Source organism: Mirounga leonina, unplaced genomic scaffold (genome assembly GCF_011800145.1).
Source record: "Mirounga leonina isolate KUSES-001 unplaced genomic scaffold, KU_Mleo_1.0 Mir_201, whole genome shotgun sequence".
Taxonomy (NCBI): domain Eukaryota; kingdom Metazoa; phylum Chordata; class Mammalia; order Carnivora; family Phocidae; genus Mirounga; species Mirounga leonina.
Window position 1 is genome coordinate 22,187,606 of NW_023270504.1, and position 15,015 is coordinate 22,202,620.

Consider the following 15,015-nt stretch of genomic DNA (forward strand, 5'->3'; position numbering starts at 1 on the left):
AGAAACCGGTGACATTCCTATGCACCAACAACAAGACAGAAGAAAGAGAAATTAAGGTGTCAATCCCATTTACAATTTCACGCAAACCATAAATTACCTAGGAATAAATCTAACCAAAGACACAAAGAATCTGTACTCAGAAAACTATAAAACACTCATGAAAGAAATTGAGGAAGACACAAAGAAATGGAAAAACATTCCATGCTCATGGATTGGAAGAACAAATATTGTGAAGATGTTAATGCTACCTAGAGCAATCTACACATTCAATGAAATCCCTATCAAAATACCATTCACTTTTTTCAAAGAAATGGAACAAATAATCCTAAAATTTGTATGGAACCAGAAAAGACCCCGAATAGCCGGAGGAATGTTGAAAAAGAAAACCAAAGCTGGTGGCATCACAATTCCAGACTTCAAGCTCTATTACAAAGCTGTCATTGTCAAGACAGTATGGTTCTGGCACAAAAACAGACACATAGATCAATGGAACAGAATAGAGGGCCCCGAAATGGACCCTCAACTCTATGGTCAACTCATCTTTGACAAAGCAGGAAAGAATGTCCAATGGAAAAAAGACAGTCTCTTCAACAAATGGTGTTGGGAAAATTGGATAGCCACATGCAGAAGAATGAAACTGGACCATTTCCTTACACCACACACAAAAATAGACTCAAAATGGTTGAAAGACCTAAATGTGAGACAGGAGTCCATCAAAATCCTTGAGGAGAACACAGGCAGCAACCTCTTCGACCTCAGCCATAGCAACTTCTTCCTTGAAACATCACCAAAGGCAAGGGAAGCAAAGGCAAAAATGAACTATTGGGACTTCATCAAGAGAAAAAGCTTTTTCACAACAAAGGAAACAGTCAACAAAACCAAAAGACAATGGACAGAATGGGAGAAGATATTTGCAAATGACATATCAGATAAAGGGCTAGTATCCAAAATCTATAAAGAACTTATCAAACTCAACACCCAAAGAACAAATGATCCAATCAAGAAATGGGCAGCAGACATGAACATTTTTCCAAAGAAGACATCCAAATGGCCAACAGAAACATGAAAAAGTGCTCAACATTGCTCGGCATCAGGGAAATCCAAATCAAAACCTCAATGAGATACCACCTCACACCAGTCAGAATGGCTAAAATTAGCATCAGGAAACGACAGATGTTGGCAGGGATGCGGAAAAAGGGGAACCCTCTTACACAGTTGGTGGGAATGCAAGCTGGTGCAGCCACTCTGGAAAACATTTTGGAGGTTCCTCAAAAAGTTGAAAATAGAGCTATCCTATGACCCAGCAATTGCAATGCTGGGTTTTTACCCCAGAGATATAAATATAGGCATCCAAAGGTGTACGTGCACCCCAATGTTTATAGCAGCAATGTCCACAATGGTCAAACTATGGAAAGAGCCAAGATGTCCATCAACAGATGAATGGATAAAGAAGAGGTGGTATATATATACAATGGAATATTATGCAGCCATCAAAGGGAATGAAATCTGGCCATTTGCAATGACATGAATGGAACTGGAGGGTATTATGCTGAGCAAAATAAGTCAATCAGAGAAAGACATGTATCATATGATCTCACTGATATGAGGAATTCTTAATCTCAGGAAACAAATTGAGGGTTGCTGGAGTGGTGGGGTGGGAGGGATGGGGTGGCTGGGTGATAGACATTGGGGAGGGTATGTGCTATGGTGAGCACTGTGAATTGTGTAAGACTGTTGAATCACAGACCTGTACCTCTGAAACAAATAATACATTATATGTTAAAATAAAAAAAAAAGAAGAAGTTAGCAGGAAGATAAAAATGAAGGGGAATACGAGGGGGAGACGAACCATGAGAGACTATGGACTCTGAGAAACAAACTGAGGGTTCTACAGGGGAGGGGCTTGGGGGGATGGGTTAGCCTGGTGATGGGTATTAAAGAGGGCACGTACTGAATGGAGCACTGGGTGCTATATGCAAACAATGAATCATGGAACAATACATCAAAAACTAATGATGTAATATATGGTGATTAACATAACATAATAGGAAAAAAGATTTGATACAAGGACCTTTTGATTTCCTAAAGATATAACCATATATATTAACATACCATTTATTTTGCTGCCTCTATTCCAATTTCATATTATGTAATTTATTTTCTTACCTCATTGCATTAGGTGAAACCTCCAAAAAATATTATCAACTGGTACTGGTGATATCTAACCATTCGAATTTTTAAGATTTTTAATGAAAATACCCTCAAATTTCTCTCTACTATGCAGGTTTGATGTTACTTTGGGGTAGTAGAATTTAAATCAATATTTCTTCTGTTTCTATTTTTACGTAGAGCTCATATGAGAAATTTTTGTCAACCTTTATCAAATAAGTTTAGTAACTAATGATATTTCTCTCTAATGTGTTCATGCAATTAATCTTGGAAACCTTCATTCCTGTAAAATTTCTTACTTTATCATGATGCATTATTATTTTGATATACATTTGAAATTTATTATAATTTTTTTTGCTTTTTTAGTCATAAATGAATCAGCTTACAAGTTTGGAATATTCTATCAAGTTTTGGTAAAGATTTGTGAGCTGCTCAAAATAAATTTGGAGGCATTGTATTATGTTCTAGACTAGTTTAAGTAGATAGTGGTAAGTTTCTTTAAAGTTTAAGTAAAATCCATGTGGAGGATTTTATGAATGTATTTTTTTTTTAATGTTGAAGCTGTAAATTTTTTTCTAAGTACTCAAGTGCTTATAGTGAGTTCAAATTTTTCTTTCTAGGAGCAATTTGATACTATGTGTTGCTGATAGATCACCTGCTGCCCTTTAATTTTCCCAGTTTACTCCCATTGTGTAACCAAAACTAATGATATTTTTTGCTTTCAACTTGTGTTATGGAAGTAACATTTTTTGCTGTATTAAACTTATAACTCTATGGTACTTTCTGTTCCTTTATCAAATACCTTAGTGATTTATTTTATTTGACATTTCCAGGATCCAGCTTTTGATATTATATAACATTTATATTCATTTATATATGCATAAGCACTTCCACAGCATGGAAAGTTTAGAACTAAAAATACAGTATTTGATATAAAAAATCAGTAGGTGGGCTTAATAACAGAACAGAAAGGATAGGGGAATGAGCCAGTGATTTGAAGATAGATCATTAGAAATTATCTAATCTAAAGAAGAGAAAGAAATATTTATATATTTTAAAAAGACTCAGGGCTGTGGGATAATACCAACAGGGTTTTACATTTGTGTCATTGCATTCTCAAAAGGAAAAGAAAAAATAAAAAAAAGAGTGAAGCAGAGAAAGCTAAAATTCTGAGAGAAATGTATTTTCCTGCCCAGAAAACATACAAACAATGAAACAGGAAAATGTACTGCTGGAGCTCTGGAGAGAATAAAGGAAATTTCAGAGAGGAGAAAGTTTGAAAAAGTATACCTTAATTTTGTGTATGAGCTGACAGAAGCCCTGGATTCACCAATGAGCTTCACAAGTGGGAAACAAACCCAAGACAACAAAGACTTTGAGAACTGAACTGTGATCTATATCCCACTATGTATGCAAATCTTACATAAGAACTGAAGGTTCACAAACAAGGCAGACCCCAAGCAACGTAGCAAAGGTTTTGAAATTGAGCTAAAATGGAACCACCAGCCACAGAAGACAACAGGCATAAGAAAATTTGGGGGCATGAAGGATATGTTTTTTATCTTGATAGTGATCTCATGGATATACACATATAACAGAACAAATCAAATTGTATCCTTTAAAGATGTTTTCTTCCGTATATATACCAATTATGCCTCAATAAAGCCAAAAATAATCAAATTTTTTAAAATTTGCTAGCAATAAAAATTTAGAAAATATGTAGATAAAGAGAACCATTTCCTATCACACCAAAAACTATCAAATGCTTAGGGGAAAAAATCTAGCACCAAGTTTTGCAAGACATTTCTACTGAGATCAACAAAGCTTTTCTGTGAGAAAATAAAGACAACATAAATAAAACGACAGATAATCTTGTTCATGGATGTGAAGAGTCAGTTTTGTTAAGGTTATCGGTTCTCTTTTATACACACGCACACACGCATGACCTAGAAGAATATCCAAGACAATCAATAAATTATTTTTTTAATTTTTTTAAAAGATTTTATTTATTTATTTGACAGAGAGAGACACAGTGAGAGCAGGAACACAAGCAGGGGGAGTGAGAGAGGGAGAAGCAGGCCTCCCGAGGAGCAGGGAGCCCGATGCGGGGCTCGATCCCAGGACCCCGGGATTACGACCTGAGTCGGAGGCAGACGCTTAACGACTGAGCCACCCAGGCGCCCCAATCAATAAGTTATTAAGAAAAAAAAAAATAAGGGATGCCTGGGTGTTTCAGTTGTTAAGCATCAGCCTTCGGCTCAGGTTGTGATCCCAGAGTCCTGGGATCGAGCTCCCGCATGAGGCTCCCTGCTCAGCCGGGAGCCTGCTTCTCCCTCTTCCTCTGCCTGCAGCTCGCCCTGCTTGTGCTCCCGGTCCGTCAAATAAATAAATAAAATCTTAAAAAATAAAAGAAAGAAAAAAACCGTTGGATGTCAAGATTTACTATAAAGCTATAGTATTTAAGACAGAATAGTATTGTGTAAGGATAAATCACTGCACCATAATTGAAAGACCAGAATTAGACTGACACATGTATTGCCTGATTTACGACAAAGGTGTCATTGCAATTCAGTGAAGAAAATGACCTTTTCAATAAATAGTTCTTGATAGAAATGAAGTAATTTTGATCTATATTGTAGACAAAAATAATTAACTTGAAAAAAATTATTTCCAGAAAAAAAATGTAGTATATTCATGATCTTATAGGTAAAAGTTTTCTTAAGATAAAAGGATAATGCATAATGAAAAAAAACTTATTAACCAGAATTTATTAATCAAATTTTCTACTTATAGAAAAACTCCATTCTGTTCACAAGGGACATTGAAAACCAAAGTTATTAAATAAGAAAAGATATTTGCAACCCATATATCTGACAAGTTGCTGTAAAAGACATTTTTACAATCAATAAATAATGCTCAAAGACTTAAAAGACATTACGTAGAAGAGGATATTCTAATGAACAAAAAGATATCAGTACCGTTAATTATTAGGGAAATGGGGATTTAAACTACAGTTACATATCAATACATAATATGATCCAGAATATGTAAAATTAGAAAGATTGATAATACCAAGTATTGGCAAGGATGTAGAGCAACAGATAAAACTACTGGTAAAATTATAGCACCTTAGAAAACTGCTATTATCCACTAGAACTAAATACATGCTCACACCATAACTTAGAAGTTTACTTCTTCAGTACATATACAAGAGAAATGAGAACACATAATCGCAAAAAGCATGTACAAAATATACAAAAGTGTTTAGAGAGGTTTCATTCATGACATTAAAAATAGGAAACAACCAAAATAACCATCACACGTAGAAGAATAGAATTGATAAATTGTTGTATATTCACTTGATGGAAACCTACACAGTAATAAAGAACCAAACAGATATAATCCTGAGTCAAATAATGCAGGCAAAAAGAGTATGTACTGTATTATATACTTTATTTCTGTTTTCTTTAAGATGTATTGGTTGATCCAGGCTGAGAAAACACACCAGAGATGAACATTTGGGATTGCGTTAATATTCATATTCCATAAATATTACTGGAATTGTGATTCATAGATTACAAGTATATGGAAAATGAGCTTGAAATCTTTGAAAAAGTGTGAGACCTACGTATGGTGGACTCTTCTAGAATAATGAATAGTGGCTTTATAAATTTCTCTTGACTGCCAAAGCAGATGAATCAGGGATAGTGTGTATGTCCATATGTTTATACCACAGGAAAAGCAGAAAAGAGTATTTTGACATAAAATAATATATCATAGGACATAGGACTGCTAACTTCCATGACACTTGAGCATAAACTTGGAAGTTCTGGGTGGGGCTAAATGTGTTTTTCTTTTGCACACATTTTATGTGTGAAAGACATGTTCTCACTGCAGTGCTACTAGATGTAACCTGCACTGACCAGATATAAAAATAAATTTACAAAGATCAGAAAAGATATCCAACTGTCAGAAACATATAGACTGGGGACAGAGCAGAGTCAGCCTCGACAATCTTCATTACAAAAAAGCCCAGTCCAGGAAACAGGTAGTAAGGAGTTCAGAAAACTCTGTTTAGAAACAAGGACAAATACATCAAATTAATCCAATCTGCTCTTGCTACCATGCATTTTTTTTCTTTTTAAAGTCAGTAGCCCAGATTCAGACTCGGCTAGTCAATCACAAAACATTTTTAACTTCTAGTAAGAGGTGACAGTCCTATGGCTCATAGTTCTCATCATCGGGCCCATCCACCCATGGAAAAACAAAAACAAAAACAAACCAGAAAAATTTCATTTACCTAAGGATAAACGACAAGAAACATTTTATGAAGGTTGTTAAAGTTCTTGTGAAATATGACGTTCATAGAAAATCAGAGGTCCTGGCCTCACAACATCCCAAATCAGTGCTATCTGGAAGGGTAACTACCGGTGGCGCTCCCTGTTGATTCTGCACTCAGCACAGGTTCCACTTTTTCCCAAGCATGCAATAATTCTTAAAACCATATCTTCTGGGGGCACCTGGGTGGCTCAGTTGGTTAAGTGACTGCCTTCGGCTCAGGTCATGGTCCAGGGGTCCCGGGATCGAGTCCCGCATCGGGCTCCCTGCTCGGCAGGGAGTCTGCTTCTCCCTCTGACCCTCCCCCCTCTCATGCTCTCTCTATCTCATTGTCTCTCTCAAATAAATAAATAAAATCTTAAAAATAAATAAATAAATAAATAAAACCATATCTTCTGTATTTATTACTCTAAAACTAAGCATTCAAATTATAAGACATATTTTACCTATAATCATCAAAAGGGTAAAAATGCAACTAAGAAGTTTCCTTAAGTGGCCTGTAAACAGCATCAGCCAACATAGAATACATATATTTTAGCATTATTTTCATGGCATCACAATGTTCTATATTTTTAGATACATATGAATGATTTCTTACTGAATTTTCCCTGAAATGTTGTTTACACTCCATGAAGCACCCTGTTTTTTATCCCAGTTTTGTAATGAGTACTTCAAAGTACAGGAAATTAAGAAGTCTTTTTTTTTTCAAAGATACCTATCAATTTTAATATCTGAATAAGGAGCCATATCGAAGTATTCAACTTGCATGGCTAGTTTGTTTTCCAAGATCTAACTGCCTGCCAAAGGAAAATGTGTAAAATCAAGATTAAGTACATACTAAATCATCTGTGCTTTCCTGCTGAAGTATAATGGAATTCTGAGTAGCACAGAGAACCCAGCTCTCTGGTAAATTCCTTTCTTCATCTGCAACGAGCAGCCAAAGCGTAAGAGTGAAAAATAAAACGTAGTTAACAATATTGGAATTTTCAAAAATTTTTACTGTTTTTTACTCAGTCAAAAACCACTTGTTATTTGTTTATTCTATCAACAAATATTAATTGAGAACCTACTATATAAACTATAGTGTGATGCACTCAGGGGATATAACTGTGCACAAGGGAGACCTGATCTTTTACACTATATTATAAAAGATGAGGTAAAGAGTAAGATGATAAAATTACCAATAATTTATTAATTATAGTAAGTTATTCTTTTGTAAAGTATTAAAACAACTATAGTATGCTAAAAGAACCTATAGCAGAGAATGGGATAGGAGTGCTTAGGACAAAGCCTTTTTTAGGAAGTGACCTGTAAGCTGAGCTCTCAAGGGTGAAGAGAAGTTAACTGGAGGGGGCAGTAAATGGGAAAAGCTTAACAGGCAAAAGAAATCGCATTTGCACCTCTCCTGAGTCAGGAAAGACCCTTGTGTAATGGTGGAATTTTTTGTTTAGTTGCAAATAAATTAAGAAAATCATTTCACTTGAGCATCAATAACTAGGTAGTTCAATGGTAAAACTTTCATAGGTGTTCAGAAAGTGTTTTTATTTTCCCCCAAAGGTTATGGCGTCTTACTTCCTCTCCCTTAGTGTCCATAAGACATAGCCTATGGTAAGGACTCAAGAGTTTGCCAAATGAATGGCACAGAAATCACTAAAATGAGTTATGAAAGAAGTGCTTCCTGATGATGGAAGAATAAGGGACCATTTCAGGAAGTCTTCAGGAAAGAATTCATATAGCATTTGGATTTTGAGTTGGAGCTCCTAGAATAAGAAAGACTTAGAAATGCAAAATATTTGTACTTTTTCCTGAGTCATGTAGTTAACAGCAGAAGCAAAGGGAGAGTTAAGAAAGCAAGGGCTATGAGCAATCTCAGGCAGGTCATCAGAATTCACCGAAATAGTTGTGGTATTTTATTTATCACTTATTACATAATCATATGCACATAGGAAAAATCTGTCAAATTGAGCTCATGTTTCTATTATCCATTTAGTATACAGATGTTGAACATTGCTGTCATCCTTATCTCAGAGAACATTGGAATTGGACTCTCCCACATCGAGAAAAGGGAACTTTTATTACCTTGTTATACTCCCTCATATTCCTGAGCGGTGATGTACAGAAAACCCTCTATTTTCAGGTTAAACCAACCACAGGAGTTCACAAATACATATTAGAACCTACTTCCTGAGTGGTTATGGTGGGTCCTGGAGAGGATATTGCCTGAAAACTGTGTTTCGAAAACATTGACGGAATCATTAGATATTCATATGATTAGGTTTGGTTTGGGGGAAAAACATGAAATAAAAGACATGTTATATATTGGTGAAATACAACTTTTATGATCAAAATGCTTCAGAAAAGCTTTGATTTTCATAAAGACTCCTCTAGAAAAACTTACCAGTCTCAGAAATCAACCTTAATGGACAGTCTGAACCAGTCCAGGGGAAGCAGGAGAGATAAGGGGAGAGGTTAAGATAAGAACTCAGGGTTTGGAGGTCTTAAAGGTGAAAAGCAGTTGGAGAGAATTCAGAAAGGTCCAGGATCCATACAATAAATACATGGAAGTATCTTTTAGTCTTTAGGTCATTTATTTGATACATAGTTATCTGGCCAGTGAAACATTGGAAAAGGAAGACATTCTGTTCAGACCTCTAACTCCATAATTTTTTAGCGAATTACTTTATTCTCCAGTAAGATTCTTTGTGCTCTTCCTTCCCTACCCCTGTTAGCGTCTTTCCAGAGCTTTTGAAGACAGTAAAATGGCAAAGAAGCCTAGAAATCTAGCATTATGAAGACAGCAAGTGAAGTCAGTTTAATGCACATCTACTCTGTTCTCACTTGTTTTATATGCTTGCTCTGCAAGTATTTATTTTTATTTCTCAGCAAATTCACAAAGTAGATATTCCCATTGTATAGATGAGAAAACTGAGGCTCTGAAAATAATATTACTTGCTAAGGGTCTCAAATATAATAGGAATTCAAGTAATTCAAATTCAGCTTTGTTTAAGCCGCTAGAGCCTTTAAATCTGAACTACTTTACCATTGTCACAAATAAAATTACTCTTTTGGAATATATCCTTCTCAATGCAAGTGAAGGTTGTATTCTGAGTTATTTCTAGCTGTATATATACCTTTGTGGAAGTATGTGGGGAAAAAAGAAAACAATTTTGTACCTGGTTTCACGGGAGGTTCCACAGCAGATATGCAAATACCGAACTGGTGGGGCACTGGGGGCTGGAAGAGGCCTGGGATTCTTTTCCATAAAATTGATTTGTGGTGGGCGCCTGGGTGGCTCAGTTGATTAAGCGACTGCCTTCAGCTCAGGTCATGATCCTGGAGTCCCGGGATCGAGTCCCACACCGGGCTCCCTGCTCGGCAGGGAGTCTGCTTCTCCCTCTGACCTTCCCCCCTCTCATGTGCTTTCTCTTTCACTCTCTCAAATAAATGAATAAATAAAAAAAATCTTTAAAAAAATTGATTTGTGGTATATAAGCCATTCATATTCATTTACTCAAAATAAAAATACCTGGTACTGGCTTTTCCTCCTAAATCCCTCAATGTTGTTAAAATGCTAATTCACATTACCAGAAGTTCAAGGTCATGAAGAGTGAGGTCAATGATAAGAGTGTAATGTCCAAGATTAGTAAGTCTGAGTCATTTTTTGATATTCCACCAAACATGCTAAATGCTAATATAGGGGGCTATTATACGTTATGACATTTACATTTGGTCTCATTTTGCTTTTCTATATTAGAATTTTGTAGATCATAATTTAACCAGATGATTTCAGTTTCTCACTCAGAATTCAGAAGTACTATAAATACAATCTGTTCCTTAAGACCCTTGGGAAAAATGCACAAAATGATTTATAAATTACAGAAGAATAGGAAATTAGGATGAATGTAAAAAGCACATTTACATGTCAGTCTTTTAATTATAATATTAATTATACTGTCTGATACAAAAGCATTACCCTAAATAATTTCAGGCCCAGGCACATGCTGACACCCGGGGTTAGTTTCTTATTATTTTTCTGAATTCATGTACCACATACCTCCCATTAAAAATGATGTTCCCAAATACAAACCAAAACCACAATGAGATACCACCTCACACCAGTCAGAATGGCTAAAATTAACAAGTCAGGAAACTACCGATGTTGGCAAGGGGAACCCTCTTACACTGTTGGTGGGAAAGCAAGCTGGTGCAGCCACTCTGGAAAACAGTATGGAGGTTCCTCAAAAAGTTGAAAATAGAGCTACCATACAACCCAGCAATTGCACTACTGGGTATTTACCCCAAAGATACAAATGTAGTGATCCGAAGGGGCACCTGTACCCCAATGATTATAGCAGCAATGTCTACAATAGCCAAACTATGGAAAGAGCCCAGGTGTTCATCGACAGATGAATGGATAAAGATGTGGTATACACACACACACACACACACACACACACACACACACAATGGAATATTACACAGCCATCAAAAATGAAATCTTGCCATTTGCAATGATGTGGGTGGAACTAGAGGGTGTTATGCTAAGCGAAATAAGTCAGTCAGAGAAAGACAATTATTATATGATCTCTCACTGATATGTGGAATTTAAGAAACAAGGCAGAGGATCTTAGGGGAAGAGAGGGAAAAATGAAACACGATGAAACCAGAGAGGGAGACAAACTATAAGAGACTTTTAATCATAAGAAACAAACTGAGGGTTGCTGGAGGGGAAGGGGGGGGAGGGATGGGGTAACTGGGTGATGGACATTGGGAAGGGTATGTGTTGTAATGAGCACTGGGTATTATAAAAGACTGATGAATCATAGACCCGTACCCCTGAAACAAATAATACATTATATATTAATTAATTGAATTTAAATTTAAAAAAAAATGTCCCAAGAAGTATACAAGGGACCATGAGTGCAGGAGAGAGAAGAGTGGTGCCAGATCATGAATTTGAGCTGCAGTAAGAAATCGAAAAGATGTGGTTAGAGGGGTGCCTTGGTGGCTAGTTGGTTAAGCGTCTGCCCTCAAGCCCAAAGTCAGGCTCCTTGCTTAGCAGGGAGCCTGCTTCTCCCTCTGCTGTTTCCCCTACTTGTGCTCTCTCTCTCTCTCCTGGAATATTAAATTAAAATCTTTAAAAAAATTTAAAAAAAAAGATGTGGGTAGAAAAAGTTTTTAAAAGATGAGAAAGAAAAACCATACATATAAATGACGCTTATTAAGTGTCTTTGTGAGCAATGGATAATACCTTGATCAAAAGTAGAGAATACACTTACTTCTAAAAGTAAATAAAAGGGTAACACCATACAAGATTTTTTTAAATTAACACCTATAAAGATGAGAAGGAATTTTTTATTTTGCTGTTTTGTTTTAATCCATGAAAGCAAATATCATTTTGGGAAAAAATGCATTCAAATATTTGAGCAAAAGATAAGCAAACAAAAGATAATTTTTTAAGGTAATTTCATTATAAAAATAATGTTCCTCCCTTAGAAAGAGTTAACATTTATTGAATGGGCCACTATAATTGCATGTACTTTGCTTAAACTAACTCATTTATTCTTAAAAACAATTCTGCAAGGAAGATGCTATTAATGTCTTCATTTTTCTAATTGGGAAATTGAGGTGTGAACTGAGAAAAAATAACTTGTCCAGAGTCGCATAAATTATAGACCCAGGAAATCTTGCTTCAGAGAGTACCCTTAATTGATACATTATACCGTCTCTAATCCAGCTTCCTTTCCCTGCGCACGTATGTCCCATGGGTTTCTATTTCTTTCCCCTTGCACATCACCTTCAAAATAAATTCCTAGAAATGGGATTGCTGACTTAAGGAATACATGAATATGCAATCAGGTGTGTTGAGTGTCTCTGTTGTTACCCATTACTATAGCTCTATCACTATGCCTATGTCTATATCAATATCTGTAACTCTCCGTCTATGGGGGGGCGGGGTGAGGAGGGGCGGAGGGAGAGAAGAGAGGAAAAGAGACATTTCCTCCATGGGGATGTAGCCTTTAGCATGCCCAGTAGCAATATATGAAAATGCCCATTTCTCCTCAACTTCATCAAGCTTTTGAATTTTTGTCTATCTGCAGATTAGAAAGAGAATCTCATCGGGCGCCTGGGTGGCTCAGTCCTTAAACGTCTGCCTTCAGCTCAGGTCATGATCCCAGGGTCCTGGGATCGAGCCCTGCATCGGGCTCCCTGCTCCGCGGGAAGCCTGCTTCTCCCTCTGCCACTCTCCCTGCTTGTGTTCCCTCTCTCGCTGTGTCTCTCTCTGTCAAATAAATAAACCAAATCTTTAAAAAAAATAAAAAATAAAAGAAATGGAATCTCATTATAACTTTAGTTTGCATTTCTCTTATGATGACTGCAGTGGTTTTCTCAGTTTAATGGTCATTTTTATATCTATTTATATGAAATAACTGTTCACAGGTTTTTGCCCATGTTTTTGCTAGGGGATTTTTAGTCTTTTTTCTGTCTTTAAACATTCTCTATATATAAAGAATATCATCCTTTACCTGTAATGTATATTGTAAATATTTGTTTCCAAGTTTTTCATGTGTATTTTTACTTTGATTTTGGTATTTTTTGCTATGTAAATTAAAATAAATTTAGGTAGCTATATTTTTTCAAGTATTACATTTATAGCACTGAAATTTTTAAGATAATTAGAAATCTTTCCCTCAGATCATAGAGAAATATATCCAGTTTTCTTCTATTCATTTTATTTAGATTTATAATCCCTTTGACGTTTATAGGAATAAATAAATGTATATGGTTTAAGGAATATATCTAATTTTAACCTTTTACAAATAGCTATCCAGTTGTCCAAACAACATGTATCCCATGATTTAAGATCACTATCTTTATCATAATCTAAATTTCTATATGTAGTTGAGACTACTTCTGGCCTTTGTATTCTATTCCTTTGGTCTGTCTATTTGTGTGTCTTTACCAACCATACTATAACTGGAGGTTGTTGAGATATGTTTCAATAATTAGTAGGTCTAGCACTTCCTCATAGTTATGCTTTTGCAGTCTACATATTTTGTGTTTATTTTTCCATATGAACTTCAATGTCAACTTGCCCAGATCCATCAGTCATTGGATTTTGGAGGGATCACTTCAAATGTATAAATTAACTTAAGAAAAGATCCCAACCAAAAATAGATGTTCTTACGTTTTTAAAGTCTATTTTTTTGTCTTCCAGGAATGTTTTACATTTTTTTAAATAGATTTTAAATAGTCCTTGTTAAGTTCATTCTCAAATATTTCATCTTATTTATCATGATTGTAAATAGAGTTTTGTCCTTCATCATGTCTTCTTACTGGTTTTATTTCTGTAAATGGATGTTATTTTTTAAAGATTTTACTTATTTATTTACTTATTTATTTATTTAAGCATGAGCAGGGAGAGGGGCAGAGAGAGAAGCAGACTCTTGCCTGAGCAGGGAGCCCCTCACAGGGCTAGATCCCAGGACCCGGAGAAGGTAGATAAATCAACTGAGCTACCCAGGTGCCCAAGATGTTATTTATTTTTGCATATTAAAACTCCACAACCTGTTAACTTACTGAATTTCTTATTATTAGAGTTAGGTTTATCATCGACTATCTCATATTATTTAGGTATATTATCACACGTGCAAATATGGAGGTTTTTTTTTTTTTTTTTTTTTATCTTTCTGCCTATTTTTTTTTAGCCTAGTTATATTGGCTAAGACCACCAGAACAGTGTTCATAAAGAGTGGAGATAATCGGCATCTATGCCATTTTCCTAACTCCATGGGAATACCTTAAGAGTTTTTCTGCAAAGCAAAATACTTTAGGATACTCAGAAACATATACATACATGTACATATATATATACACACAACTAAGTATATGTATGTACTTCATCCAGATCAGAAAGTATCCATACATTTTTTTGTGGATGCTTCAAATGCATTTGAAAAGAAGGTCTATTTTCTCCTATCCGTGTATAGTGGTCAGTATATACCTAAAACATCTACCATGCTGACTATGTTATTTAGAGCTTCTATAACATAACTTATTTTGTTCAAAACTTGTTGTCCTCTATTGACAGTGGTCTGTTAAAACCACCTTTTAGTAATGTGTTACTGCCTATTTCTTCTTGCATCGACTGTAATTTGTATAATATATAGTCACTATTACTTATTGAATAGATTCATAACTATTAATCTTCATAGTGGCATTTATCTTTTAAGATTATAAAGAGTCCTTTTTTTGGTCTCATTTAATTCTCTTTAGGTATACCTCTTTGCCTGGTAGGGGGCTTGCAACACCTGCTTATGTTTCCATTTGCCTTGTAAATCTCTGTTCAACGCTTTACTTTGGGCAATCTGTTGCTTTTCTGAGTTTCGTTGACTTCTGCTTCATTTCAATCTTTTTTTTTTTTTTTTGGACACTTCTGTTCCTTTTTATGACTGTGTGAGGATCTTGTATTTAATTTGCTGTGTGGCACTATGGTTTTCATCAGCT